Below are 13,814 nucleotides of genomic sequence, written 5' to 3'. Positions count from 1 at the left end.
AAGTGGCCCCATAGCAGTTTGCAGAGGCAAGAGTTTGAAAGATCATAAAGGGCATTGCCAGCCTGACCCAGCACTTGTCTTATTTGGGGCCCAGTGTATGCTTGGACTAGTACAACTAAAACAGGTGCAGAGGATTGTGCCCAGGTGTAAGGATGGCCTTAGCCTAAGCAAGTCCATTTTAAAATAAAACTGTGGTCCCCACCAGGCAAGCCTACAGAGCCCTTCAATATTGTTATCAGGCATAGCCTGATAAATTAAGTCACCTTCCACAACCCTTATAAAACTCAGAGTGAAGTCACTGTCATTTGCCTTCACTCTGATAGGAGTCAAAGATGAGAGATCAGGGTGGAAACCACCAAACCATATGTCATTGTTGGGAGATGCTGCTTAGAAGCTGAGTACCCTTAGCCTTGAGCAATGGAATTGTGGATACTGGCTTCTACTGCACCTGTAAGCAGGTGGATCCCATCTCTGCTGAGCATAGGAAGGAAGTTTTGGAAGTGGGTGTCACCCAATGAGACTGGGCTACACCCCCATAAAACCCAATCCCTTGGCTCTTTGGGGTTGAACTTTCTTGAATGTCTTTCTCCCCAATAAATAAGAAATTTTCAACTGTCTCACTCTTTCTCCAATGGACCCTTAAGGTCAAGAGCCTTCCCTGATTTCTATAAGCAAAGGGTATTTCTGTGTGTTATATGCTTCTTTCGCTGTTTTCTTAAGTTATTGGTGCAGCCAGCTCTTGTGAACCCAGCTCAGGTTGCCAGCCTGGCTAGACCATATTTTTACTCTAAAGGTATTTTTGTGACAAACTTGTCCATTGTGTTGTGTTACCCTGATTTCTGCAATGTGGCTGATCAACCTTTTCTTATCTTTTATTTGAAACATCAAAATCTCTGAGTCTTTCAGTGTCACTGACTGTCCAGTATTAAATTACAATGAATTTCCTCACTCATCCAATTTTTTGAGAAGGAGAATTTCCTCCCATTCAATTCAGATACATGGAGCATCTGGAAAGTACTCTCTTCTGTGTTTCACCATCTTATCCCTTCTAGCAGTTATAAATTATTTAATTAATAATACAAAATCACTGAGTACATATTTGCTAAACAAATATAGCAAAGCTTTTTTCAAGAAGCAAAATAATTCACATAATTTAAGTTGATGAAATTTTAAGATTCAACCATCTCTGACAGCATAGAGTAGATTATGTAAAATACATAGTTTAGCTGGGTTGTCCACATAGGGTTGGGACAACTCACAGAGTGATGAAATGTTTATCAAGTGACATTTCTGGATTGGGACAACTCACAGAGTGATGAAATGTTTATCTAGTGACATTTCTGGAAAGTCTCTCAATAAATTATCATCATTCCATTTTTATGAGGTCTAAATAGAGATAATACAATTATATTGAAATTTATAGTTTAGCCTTTTTTTTTGCAACTTTACAAAGTTACTATTTCAGTATGAACCAGCCAAATGGAATTATTTTAATGTATTTTCAAGAACAGTGTGACCATAGTGGTGCATATTAGCCAAGTATTATTCTTGCCTAATGTGATAATAAATAACATAATAAATATGATAGATTTTGCAAAAGGAACTTGTAACCTGAAATTTAGGATATGAATGAGATATAAGAGAAACTTTTATAATCCTCCCATTATTATAACTTCATTTTATATCTAAATTTGTTTATTTTGAGTTGAAAATGCTCTTCACCAGGTTGTTTAATATCCGCTTTACTTCCTTATTCCTCAGGGTGTAGATGAACGGGTTGGCTGTAGGAGTCATCACTCCATAGAAGAGGGCCATGAACTTGGGCTGGTCCTTTGTAATGGATGAAGGGCGCTGAAGGTACATGCTGATGGATGGACAATAAAATAAGAGAACCACAACAAGATGAGAGGAACATGTCCTGATGGCCTTTTTCTTTCCTTCAGAAGATTTAATGTTAAGTACAGCATGTGCAATACTAGCATAGGAGGCAAGAATTAAGGAGGAACAGCTAACATAAAAATACACACCATGAATTCATTAACTTCTTTTTCACCACAGGCAGTCTTTAACAGAACTGGAATCTCACACACCAAGTGATCCAGTTTATTCATGCCACACAGTGGCAACTGCAGTGTAGTTGTGACCTCTGAGATAGCATAGGTGATACCACCCAACCACACAATTGATGCTAATAGAAGGCAAATACGCTGGTTCATGATGAGAGTGTAGTGCAGAGGTCTGCAGATGGCCACATAGCGATCAAAAGACATGAGAGCCAAGAGAAGACATTCTGTACTCCACATTATACTGAAGAAATAGAGCTGAACTACACATCCCATATAGCTAATGGTCTCAGAGCTTCTCAGGTTTAACAGCATCTGAGGCACAATGTTTGTGGTTAAACATGTCCAAAAAGGAGAGATTGGTGAGGAAGAAATACATGGGACTGTCTAGACTGGAATCTAACTTGGACACCAGAATGATGGACATGTTTCCCATCAGGGCCATGGGATATGTTTTCAGAAGGATAGCAAATAGAGGAAGCTCTGTCCAAGGACGGTCAGCTAAGCCTAGTAGAATGAACTTGTCAGGGTGGCTTTCATTAATTCGCCCCATACTCTTCAACTTATTTCACCTATGGTAGAGATGTACCAAAAAATTTAGATTTATGGGAAGAGAAAAACCACAACAATTCATATGTTTGTACTCATAGATTATAGTACACAGTAATTTCGTTTTGAAATAACACAAAGAATTCAGACCAGGTCATCTAATTTTCCTTCATTAATACAAAAAAATTAAAAGTATTTGTCAACAAGTAACCCAAGCATTCTGAAACTGAATTTATTCTCCTGTGTTACAAGTTTGATAATAGCTATCTTTTTTTTCTCTGGTGAGGCCTGAATGATAAATACAAGTGACTGTATTTTAGAAACTTCATAATAATGATTTCAAATTTTACAGAATAAAAGTCAATTGAGTAGTTTAATATAAAATTTGTTGTTTCCTATCTTCAGGTGTCTGACAAAAGTAGATAAGTTCAAGTAATTCTATGATTTCATGTTAAGGATCATTGTTGCAGAGCATTAGAAAAATGATAAGAATCACAAAAATATTCAGGTAGCCTGAGTAGAAGACTAAGGAAGAGGAAACCTGGAGATATGTGTATCATCAAGATAGATTAGTCCAGGGTTAGGAACATAGGTCTATATTTAGGAATTAGCTACCTCATGCTAGACCTTGGAATAAACCCCTGTCTCCCCTAAATAAATCAATAGGGAGGGAGGGAGGGAGGGAGGGAGGGAAAGGGAGAGAGAGAGAGAGAGAGAGAGAGAGAGAGAGACAAAGGGAGGGAGGGAGAAAAGAATGAAAAAAAAGAAGAAAGGAAGAAAAAAGAAAGAGAAGGAGAAAAGATAGAAGGAAGGAGGAAGAAAAGGGAAAGAAAGTTTTTCTAATTAGTTTAATAATTATGTATTCTCTATGGGGATTGAGAAAAGATTAGATTTAAACACAAAATTCTTAGGTAGTTGAAATTGAGCAGGAAATTTAAAAACATTCAACATCAATTTTCTCATATTGAAAAGCTATCAATGACTGCTTTTATAAATCCAACAAGTTAAGCTAAAAAGTCAGGTTTCTTCATACTTTTGGATTTGTTTTTGCACTTACATGTTTCTTTGCAAAACTCATCCAAGTTCTGGGCATTTCATATATCATGTTAAATTTTAGTTAATCTATCCATTTTAGTGGGGTTTCTTTATGAATTGAAATTATTATCCTCTTTTAGGAAAAAGAATTTTGATAGTTATCAGTGACCCTTTTACTATATATAAATATAGGTACATTTTTTAAGACCAGGTAACTTCTGTAGGAGACATGCCAACTCAGACCCAGAGACATTCAAATCCTGAAATCATTTTTTTTTCACTTTTAGGACATATTTCTTTGGTTTCCAGCTAAAAGGATCATAGAAACAAAATTAATGCCCTAAGGAAAACATTATTTTGAGATATAAAAATTATTTTTTTATATATTTGTTCTTTGTGAAGTATGTTTCATAGAAACCACATCTCATGTAACTTGAGGAACATTCAGATGTCAGCAACTTCACTAGATTTGTGTGATTGGGGACTTTTTTCATATTAAGTGTATTTTTTCTGATGACCCCAAAGCTCTGATTTTTGCATTTCCCTGGAGATCTCTATGACTTAACCTTGCATTATATATATAAACTTTATAATCCTATTCTGCTGAGAGCCATAGCTAAGTAAGAATGACACACTGCAATTTCCTTGTCAGCCTACCCCATGTTGCTTAGAGGAAGGACTCTCCATTGTGGAAATGGGCTTGTCTTGGACCCAGGTCATTTGCAGTGACATTGCATGAGAAAGGTGACCCTGCTCAAGGACCAGGGTGAATCCAGGTTTAGGGAGGATCCTGCTGGATTAGGGTGGGTCCAGGGTTAGGGTGTATCCTGCTGGGAATAGGGAGTGTCCCAATCCTTGGGTTTAGGGCGGTTCCAGATTTAAGGTGTACCCTGCTGGGAATAGGGCATATCCTGCTGCCTCAGGCGCACTCACTCCTTGAGTTCCCATTGAGTTCTCCCGGGATTCAGAGAGTATTTTGGGATGCAGAGCCCAGTGGAGAGGTGGAATTCCCCAGAACATGCATGTAGAGTGCCAGTGGATTTTTACCCAGAATGTGCTTGTAGAGTGCCGGTGTGAGTTCGGGAATGAAGAATTGCTGTTTGAATCTACAAGGCTGTGAGTGGCTCATGATTTTGTGCCCAGCCAGACTTTGGCACTATTCTTATATTTATCATGCTCACCATATTATTCTCATTACATTTTATTACTTTAAACTCTTAGATTCCATGATATTTGGATTCCCCTATTTTCAGTGATTTTTTCCATCCTTATTTTACTACATAGTAATCGATAGCCATGAATGTTTATAGTCATGTTAAAAGTTGCCAGGCTGTATTCCTGTTGAAGTCTTTGTATTTTCACTCATACGTTCGTTCTAGCCTATTGAATACATACTTTCTTTTCACACCATATGGTATTTTATTTATAATTTGATCAGGTACAGCTTTGTAGATAGTAAAAGATCACTAGAAGAAATAAAAACAATTTTATATAAGACATGGCCTCTGGATGAAATAAACAGACAAGTCAATCCATAAAATTGTGACCATATATGTAAAAAATTCACATTACTGCTAAGTCACTTAATACTATCATCCAGGTATTTAATATTTGTGGAGTGTGTTTTTATTGTAATTTTAATGTCTCTAAGTATGATCCAAGTGAGAAATTAAAAAAGAGATTGCAGAGAGAAGACTAATTGTTCCTAGAGCCAACAAATTAGGCATTTCTGAAATTTAGAAAACACTCCTTAAATAAAGTGGTCTCTGACTCTTGTATGTATATTAGGTGCTACCACCTATCTGCTACACATTCCAATCTTCCCTAAAATGAGTGGCCTCTAAATACATGCATTTTTTACTCACCTTATTTTGTTAAAAATCCTTCAATAAAAAGAAATTATGAAGGAAGACACTTGAATTTTTCAAGCTTTCAGGAAAGAATAGAGAAATCATAGTATATTAATGAGTATTTAAATATTTTGTTCAGAAGTTAGTTTTTCAGATGATATGGGATACCAAAGAGAAAAAAAGGTAGGTTAGGAAGGCAATAATAGAAAATATCAAGCATGCATTTTTGGTAGTGCTATTTGTATGTATTTCCTGAGACCTCTTGGGCATTGTTATCACATAGGCCATTCATTTACCTTTCTCTCAGGTGAGTTAGTGAACAAGTTCCTTGGAGCAAAGCTCTCCATGAGAATGTTTCTGGTGTACAATTAGTTACCTCCTGGCTAAGGCTTGAAGTCAGTCTGTGTTGAAAGATTTCATTAAAATGAACTCACCCCATTTCTGAACAAACTGAACAATAATTTTAAAAAGTATACAATTAAAATAAATAAATAGTAAAGAGTAAATGATTAAAATTAGAGTATAGCTAGTTTGAATAAATGATTCTGGGGAATTTATATGTGAATATCTTGAATTATCTTAGTTCATTATCTCTTAGAATAACTCAAATAGATTTTAATTATCCATAATAATGATGATAATGGAACAAAATGTGAATTTGAAATAGAAGCATAAAAGTAATCTTTCCAATGAGAAAAATTTACGTGATATTTTAAAACAACCTTCAAAATATTAAATGCTTATACAAGGAAAAGGTGAAATGATGATTGATCTATTTTTGGATTCTCCTATCTTTTTCTGTCTCTCCAGTTAATATTAGTCACACACAATAGCATCATGATTTTTCAAGGGGAGACCTCTGAAGATGGCGGCGAATAGAGTGCATCACCCCCATGTACAGAGTCACTGCGCAGGTGATTATCTAGTTTAGAATGGCCAGAAGCTATCTTGTTAAAAATTTCCAGCAAAACTGGGGTGCACTGAAACCTAGAGGAAGGATTTCAACATCCAAGGATCAGTTACTGTGGCTCAATCATGAGTGAACCATGCACCTGGAGACTCAGGCTGATTGATCAGCAGCCCGCCCCGCAGCCAGAGCCTGCACGCCGTTGTACCAGCAATGCAGAGAAATAGTGCTATGGATTCTGTGGGGTCCTGCCAACTGTGCCCACACATTGCTCCAGGCTGAGTTCTAGGTTTGAGATGGGGGAGAGAAAAAGTCCAGATCTGCCCACCACACCCGACACCCCACCGAGGAAGCCAACAGTCATCATCTTGGAGAGCTGACCCCACCATCTCCAGTTTCTGACAGATCTGACCCCATTGCAGCAAGTTCAGCAATAGAACAGGTGTGTGACAATTAGCCCTTCTCCCATACAGCGGGGAAATCGCATAAAATCTCTCCCCGGCTTTCTGGGGGGCGTGATTATCAGAGTGAGTGTGAATAGAGGCATGGGGAAAGGTAAAGGCATCTGACCCCCAACTCCCCCCTCCCACCAGCTGGGAAAACAAAACCTGTCTCGCCAGCTCCCAGAGGAGTGGCTATTGGGGGGAATCAAAAAAATAGGGGGCTGGTTCCCAACAGCTGTGCTCCACATCCAGGAAACTGAAGGCCCAGAGTGTAGCTTGAACTGCGGAGAGGTATCACACTGGGGAAGGCCTGTCTGGCAGGAGAAACGAGGAGACTAGAGGCCAGGAATAAACCTAAGTGTATAGGATTGGGGAGACACCAGCTGGGGGAGGAGGGAGCAGCCTCATAAGGATTGTTTCCTACAGCCCAAGGGCAAAATCTTGGTCCGGAAGGCACAGCTCCACCTACTGGAAGTGAAGAAAATAGAAGCCTAACAGTGCTTTTTTTTTTTTTAATTGTAATTTTTATTTTACTTTGTTTTATTATTTTTTAACCTTTCTTCTTTTTCTTTTCTATTTTTTTCTCTTCCTTTCTTCTCTCCCTCTCTCTTTTTTGGTTTGCATCCTTACCTTTTCCCTATCTTTCCTCCCAAGCATGACCACTCCGATTACGTGTAATTTACTAAATGCAATTAGATGAATATTATGAGATGGTCTATAGTCCCCCTCAGTCCTTAACTACCCACAAGTACTCCTGTTTATTCTCTTGTTAATATCTGCCTGCATTTGAGCAACCCCCCAAAGAAGCTAAGATATACTAACCTCCATAACCATCAAATCACCCGACCTTAACATAAAATCCTAAGTTCAAACATCAATTCTCTATATGCCATCAAAATCTGTAGGTCTTTAATGAAACTAATGAATTTACCTTGAATCACAATTAAATCCAACATCTCCAAACATTGTCTCCCAACACAAAGGAGAGATCTTGGAGCTATACAAAACCAAAACAAATTTATAGGAGAAAACAGAAACACAGCAGTCAAACAGAGTTGGAAAGTAACTTGAGTACCATGAAAAAACAAGGTAAAAAATGATTACAAACAATGCAGGACAACTTAAATTTACAGAAGAACAGAGAGGCATTAGAAAAATGGACAGAGAAAGAACTCAAGGCATACCTGATTCAGATGGAATGATATCTTAAAGAAGTCATTAGACAACAAGTCCAAACAATGAAAGAATACTTTGAAAATTAATTACATAAGCAGATTCAAGAAGCAAAAAATGAACTTTACCAGGAGATAGAGATTAAAAAAAAAACAAACATTAATCCTAGAAATGGAGGAAACCATAAACCAAATCAAAAACTCAAATGAGAATATTACAAGTAGACTAGATCAAATAGAAGTCAGAACATCAGATAATGAAAACAAAGTTTATCAACTTAAAAAGACTATAGTCAATGCAGAAAGGCTGGTAAGAAACCAGGAGCAAAATATCCAAGAGATATGGGATGTGATTAAAAAAAAAAAAAAAAAAAAAAAACTTAAGAGTCATTGGGATAGAAGAAGGTATAGAGGACCAAACCAAAGTAATGAGCAACCTATTGAATGAAATAATCTTAGAAAACTTTCCAGAAATGAAAGATGGAATGGACTGCCAAATTCTGGAAGCCTACAGGACCCCAAACATACAACACCATAATAGACCAACTCCAAGACACATTATTATGAAGATATCCAACATACATAACAAGGAGAGAATATTAAAAGGTACAAGAGAAAGGAGGCAGATTACATTCAGGGGTAAACCAATTAGGTTATCAGCTGATTTTTTTATCACAGACATTGAAGGCGAGAAGATCCTGGAACAATGTATTTCAAATGCTGAAAAATAATGGATTCCAACCAAGAATATTGTATCCATCAAAATTAAGCTTCAGAGAGAAGAACATGGCTGCCAGCAAAGAGGCAGCACATACAATGCCTCCGTGGTAAGGGGATCAGAGAGACTCATTAATACACCCACATGCGTCCTGCTGGGAAACTTCAAGCAAATTTCCTGAAGGTCTCCTGAAAGGAGACCTTCCTGGAACTAGTAAGTTTAATAGGAGGTGTCAGATTGTCACAAAATACTGAATCTCAGCAACCCAGAGCAGGGGCACAGTCCCGCCGGGGCCGCCGAATGGCCGCTGCCTACACATTGCAGTGAGCATAGGAGCGGACACTAACCGCCTGGATCCCCGCGGGCGGGCTCTGTGAACCCAAGCCGACCGCTGCCCACACGCTGTAGCATTCGTGGGAACGGTCGTTACCTGCCTGGGTCCCCGCGAGCTGGCTCTGTGAATTGCAGCCGGCGCAGGCCACACGCTGCATTCTTCTTGGGAACCATTGCTGCCTGCCTGGACCCCCGCGGGCGAGCCCTGTGAACCCAAGCCGACCGCCGCCCACACGCAGCAGCAAGTTTAGGAGCAGGAGCGACCTGCCCGGGTCCCTGTGAGCTGGCTCTGTGAATTGCAGCCGGCGCAGGCCACAAGCTGCATTGTTCTTGGGAACCATTGCTGCCTGCCTGGACCCCTGCAGGCAGGCCCTGTGAACCCAAGCCGACCGCTGCCCACACGCAGCAGCCAGTTTAGGAGCAGGAGCGACCTGCCTGGGTCCACGCGAGCTGGCTCTGTGAATCGCAGCCGGCCGCAGGCCACACGCTGTAGTGAGTTTAGGAGCAGGAGCTGCCTGCCTGGGCCCCCGCAGCCCGGCTTTGTGAACCGCCCACACGTAGCAGCGAACTTGGGAGCCGTTGCTGGCTGTCTGCCTGTCCCCCCCCTCTCCCGGGCTGGCTTGGTGAACCTCAGCCGGCCGCTGCTCACATGGTGCAGTAAACTTGGGAGCCGGCACTGCCTGCTTGGCTGCTTGGGCCCCCGCAGACCAGCTCTGTGAACCACCGCTGGCTACCGCCAAGCGGCTGCTGCCTACACCCTTGCAGTGAGTGGGGGAGCAGGCGCTGCCTGCCCGGCCCCAAGGGCCCGACTCTGTGAACCTCCTCTGGTGGTTTGGAGCTGCAGACGACCACCCTCCACCTGCCAACCCAGTGCTGCAAACGACCCCTGACCAGCTCTGCAAAAGGCCCCGCCCACACAGCGAACAGCAGGAATGGAGACCCGCCCAATCCGGGAGGAAGTACAGCTGCACAGTGATTGACTCCCGCCTACTGAGAGGAGAAACTTGGCCTGGTGGGCATAGCTCCACCCACTGGAAGAGCAGTTAATCGAATTCTAGGACTGCATTTGTAAATTTTTTTTTTTTGCTGTCTTTTTAAATGTTTTTTAATTCATCTTATTTCATTTTATTCTATTTTTTAAATCTCATTTTCCATTTCTACTATTATTATTTTTCTTTAAATCCCTTTTAATCTTCTATTTTTTTCTATCCTTCTTTTCTCCTGTCTTTGCATCTCTTTTTAATTTTCTTATTCCCCCTTCCTTGAATTCTACCTGCTTACTCTTATTCTCTTTAGTGACTTCTACCCATCCCTTCTAATACCTTTCCTCCCAAGCTTCAAATATATTTATAGGAGTAAACAGTAACTCAGCAGTCAAACAGAACAAGAAACAATATGAACAGCATGAAAAAGCAAGGAAGAAAAGGAGTGCAAACAATGCAGGGCAGCCTAAATATTCAGGAGGATATAGAATCACCAGAAAAATGGTCATATAAAGAACTCATGGAACACCTGAGACAGATGGAATGGAACCTTAAAGAGGATACAAGACAGCAAATTCAAGCAGCGAAAGAATACATTGAGAATGTATTACACAAACAGATAAAGGAAGAAGTTAAGCATCTTTATCAGGAGATAGAGACTATAAAAAAGAATCAAACCATAATCTTAAAGTGAAGGAAACTATAAACCAAATTAAAAACTCAAATGAGAGTATCATTAATAGAGTGGAGCAAGTAGAAGCTAGAACATCAGATAATGAAGACAAAATATATCATCTGGAAAAGAGGCTAGCCATCTCAGATAGGCTGGTTAAAAATCATGAGAGAAGCATACAAGAGATATGTGATAATATAAAAAAACCAAATTTAAGAGTCATTGGGATAGAGGAAGGGATAGAGATTCAAACAAGGGGAATGAGTAATCTACTAGATGAAATAATCACAGAAAACTTTCCAGAATTAAAAAAGGAAACAGATATACAAATTGTAGATGCATACAGGACACCGAACATACAAAATCACAGTAGACCAACGCCAAGACACATTGTTATGAAGATATCCAATATACAGAACAAAGAGAAAATATTAAAAGCTACAAGAGAAAAGAGAAAGATTACATTCAGGGGTAAACCAATAAGGTTAACAACGGACTTCTCAACTCAGATGCTGAAAGCGAGAAGATCCTGGAATAACGTATTTCAAACACTGAAAGACAATGGATGCCACCCAAGAATTCTGTACCCAGAAAAATTAAGCTTCAGATACGACAACGAAATAAAAATCTTTCACGATAAACAAAAACTAAAAGAATTTGCAGCCAGAAAACCAGCGTTGCAAAGCATCTTGAGCAAAACACTTCATGAGGAAGAAACGGAAAACAATAACCAAAGCCAACAGTGGGAAGTACCTCAGTAAAGACAGACGGAGGGAGGAAAACTAATCATGGGAAACAAACGCAATTAAAAAAAAAAACAGATAAATAATCAAATATGGCTGGAAGTACAAACCATATATCAATAGTAACTCTAAACATTAATGGTTTAAACACTCCAATAAAGCGACATAGGCTGGTAACATGGATTAAAAAAACAAATCCAACAATATGCTGTCTCCAGGAGACTCACCTGACTGGAAAAGACATACACAGGCTGAAGGTGAAAGGTTGGGAAAAAATATACCACGCACACACTCCTCGCAGGCAAGCAGGGGTGGCCATCCTCATATCGAATAAAATCGACTTTAAGACTAAGTTAATCCAAAGGGATAAGGAAGGACATTATATACTGTTAAAAGGAACCATTAAACAACAAGACATAACAATTATCAATATTTATGCACCAAATAATGGCGCTTCAAAGTTTATAAAACAAATTCTCCTCAAGTTCAAGAATCAAATAGACCACAACACAATAATTATGGGTGACTTCAACACACCTCTCTCACCATTGGGCAGATCCTCCAAGCAAAAGTTGAATAAAGAAACTATAGACCTCAATACCACAATCAATAACCTAGACTTAACTGACATATATAGAATATACCAACCATCATCGAATGGATATACTTTTTTCTCAGTAGCACATGGATCCTTCTCATAAATAGACCATATATTATGCCATAGGGCAACCCTCAATAAATATAAAGGATTGAAACTGGAAATTAATGATAAAAGAAGGAAGGGAAAATCCAATATCACATGGAAAATGAACAATATGTTACTGAATGATCAAAGGGTTACAGAAGACATAAAGGAGGAAATAAAAAATTCTTAGAGATAAATGAAAATGCAGACACAACCTATCGGAATCTATGGGACACAATGAAAGCAGTTTTAAGAGGGAAATTCATCGCCTGGAGGTCATTCCTCAAAAAAAGGAAAAACCAACAAATAAATGAGCTCACACTTCATCTCAAAGCCCTAGAAAAGGAAGAGCAAAACAATAGCAAATGCAGCAGAAAGCAAGAAATAATTAAAATCAGAGCGGAAATCAATGAAATTGAAACAAAAGAAACTATCGAAAAAATTAACAAAACTAAAAGTTGGTTCTTTGAAAAAATAAACAAGATTGACAAACCTTTAGCCATGCTAACAAAGAGAAGAAGAGAGAGAACTCAAATTACTAACATAAGGGATGAAAAAGGCAATATCACAACAGACGCAGCAGAAATACAGAAGACAATTAGAAACCATTTTGAAAACCTATATTCCAATAAAATAGAAGATAGTGAAGACATCAATAAATTTTTTAAGACATATGATTTGCCCAGACTGAGTTAGGAGGACTCACACGATTTGAACAGACCAATATCAATGGATGAAATTGAAGAAGTAATCAAAAGACTACCAACCAAGAAAAGCCCAGGACCGGATGGGTATACAGCAGAGTTTTACAAAACCTTTAAAGAAGAATTAATACCAATACTTTTCAAGTTATTCCAGGAAATAGAAAAAGAGGGAGTCCTTCCAAATTCATTCTATGAGGCCAACATCAAATTGATTCCGAAACCAGACAAAGACACATCAAAGAAAGAAAACTACAGACCAATATCTCTGATGAACCTAGATGCAAAAATCCTCAATAAAATTCTGGCGAATCGGATACAAAGACACATCAAAAAAATTGTGCACCATGATCAAGTAGGATTCATCCCTGGGATGTAGGGATGGTTCAATATACGGAAATCAATAAATGTTATTCACCATATCAATAGACTTAAAGATAAGAACCATATGATCATCTTGATAGATGCAGAAAAAGCATTTGACAAAGTACAGCATCCCTTTATGTTCAAAACATTAGAAAAACTAGGGATAACAGGAACTTACCTTGATATTGTAAAAGCTATTTACGCTAAGCCCCAGGCTAGCATCATTCTGAATGGAGAAAAATTGAAGGCATTCCCCTTAAAATCAGGAACAAGACAGGGATGCCCTCTATCACCACTTCTATTCAATATAGTTCTCGAAACACTGGCCAGAGCAATTAGACAAACGAAAGAAATTAAAGGCATAAAAATTGGAAAGGAAGAACTTAAATTATCACTATTTGCAGATGACATGATTCTATACCTAGAAGACCCAAAAGGGTCTACAAAAAAACTACTAGAACTAATAAATGAATTCAGCAAAGTGGCAGGATATAAAATCAACACGCACAAATCAAAGGCCTTTCTGTATATCAGTAACAAAACCTCTGAAATGGAAATGAGGAAAACCACTCCATTCACAATATCCTCAAAAA

General features: G+C 38.8%; 1 pseudogene; it reads right to left on the bottom strand.

The window, feature by feature from the left end:
- Window positions 1-1,695: 1,695 nt before the first annotated feature.
- Window positions 1,696-2,616, bottom strand: LOC101967339 (olfactory receptor 2B6-like; annotated as a pseudogene).
- Between the last annotated feature and the right edge of the window lie 11,198 nt (window positions 2,617-13,814).

Source organism: Ictidomys tridecemlineatus, chromosome 8 (assembly GCF_052094955.1).
Source record: "Ictidomys tridecemlineatus isolate mIctTri1 chromosome 8, mIctTri1.hap1, whole genome shotgun sequence".
NCBI lineage: Eukaryota > Metazoa > Chordata > Mammalia > Rodentia > Sciuridae > Ictidomys > Ictidomys tridecemlineatus.
Note: the sequence above shows the minus strand (reverse complement) of the source record. Positions and strands in the feature narration are given on the sequence as shown.